Raw genomic sequence first — 1614 nt, 5'->3', positions numbered from 1 at the left:
CATTTTCTCATATATTTATTTGTTCACTACTTTTTCGTTTTGTTCTTATTGAATGCGAAATATTCGCCGTGGAATTTCCACGGGTCACGATTATTTCGTTTTATTAATCTTAAGTTTCATAGAATAAAAAGTTCAGACACAACTTTGTCGAGCCATTTTTTAAAACTTACGTTTGACCCCGGCACGTGCAGTGCAGAGAACACGACCCTTTCTCTCCTTCCCCCACTTTCTCTCTTCTTTAGCTTGGTGACAAGCGAATGCTTATGTGTGCGTGCGTGCGTGCGTGCGTGTGTGTGTGTGTGTGTGTGTGTGCGTGCATGCGACGTGCCAACGTCAAACGAAGTTTAAATTGAAATTCATTTCGTCGGTTTCAACAAAATTTTAAAAAAATAAAAACTTTTTTCCCGACCGGCCGGATTAGGGTTGTGAGGTGTGGTTAGAGTTTATGAAAATAAATGTTAGCAATAAAAACTTTTTAAAACCAAGTTAGAAAAAAGAACACAATTTGCTTCCCCACCAAATTATCGTATTATTGGAGGCCCCGATTCTTCTTTTTTTTAAGCGATGTAATAAAGCATATTTTTGAGTAGGTTTCCTCCTCTCTTTATTTTGGTTTGTATATTTTTTATGTTGCAAAAATGCTTCCGGGAGATCTTTTTAGGATTCTAAACGTTTACTATTTTTACACTTTTTAATTATCTTCGAAAAATGTACACAAATGTAAACAAGCAGTTTACGAGTTGAAAGGCATCGTTAAAATATTTTTAGCGAGTTCTTTCAACTTTATATTTTTATTTCGTCCTATTCAAGTCCAATGTAAACAAGTTCTTGATAAGCCGTTCCTCTTAAGTAATCCAATTTACAAAATTTATACTTCTAACGATTACTATGATATTGTAACATTGACTACTGTACACTCTTTAAACCCTCGAGTGGGCTCTGGGCCTTGATAAGTAGTGATTCTTTGTAAAACAAAAAATATTTCAATACTTTGATGTGCTAGTTTTCCTTTTCATTTCAAAATACACGCATTAATAAAACTCCCTTGAAAACTATTTGTCTCTGCTAATTTTCCTTGCGATATTCGTTTTCAGCATACCTGAAAAACCTGAGGGTTGGCCCCTTTAATATGCCGCCTGTTCAAACATGGTCGCCAGTGATTTACATTTCAAAATGCACGCATTAATAAAACTAGCTCCAAGACTATTTGTCTCTGCTAATTTTGCTTGCGATATTCGTTTTCAGCATACCTGAACAAACTGAGGGTTGGCACCATTCATATGCCGCCTGTTCAAACATGGTCGCCAGTGATTTACATTTCAAAATACACGCATTAATAAAACTAGCTCGGAAACTATTTGTCTCTGTTAATTTTCCTTGCGATATTCGTTTTCAGCATACCTGAACAAACTGAGGTTTTGCCCCTTTCATATGCCGCCTGTTCAAACATGGTCGCCAGTGATTTACATTTAAAAAAAACGCATTAATAAAACTAGCTCCAAAACTATTTGTCTCTGCTAGTTTTCCTTGCGATATTCATTTTCAGCATACCTGAAAAAAACTGAGGATTGGCCCCTTTCATATGCCGCCTGTTCAAACATGGTCGCCAGTGAT

The sequence above is a fragment of the Euprymna scolopes genome, chromosome 46 (assembly GCF_053919585.1).
Source record: "Euprymna scolopes isolate OS-2025 chromosome 46, ASM5391958v1, whole genome shotgun sequence".
In the NCBI taxonomy this organism is placed as follows: Eukaryota; Metazoa; Mollusca; class Cephalopoda; order Sepiida; family Sepiolidae; genus Euprymna; species Euprymna scolopes.
The sequence above is the reverse complement of the archived record's forward strand: the minus strand, read 5'-3'. Positions refer to the sequence as shown.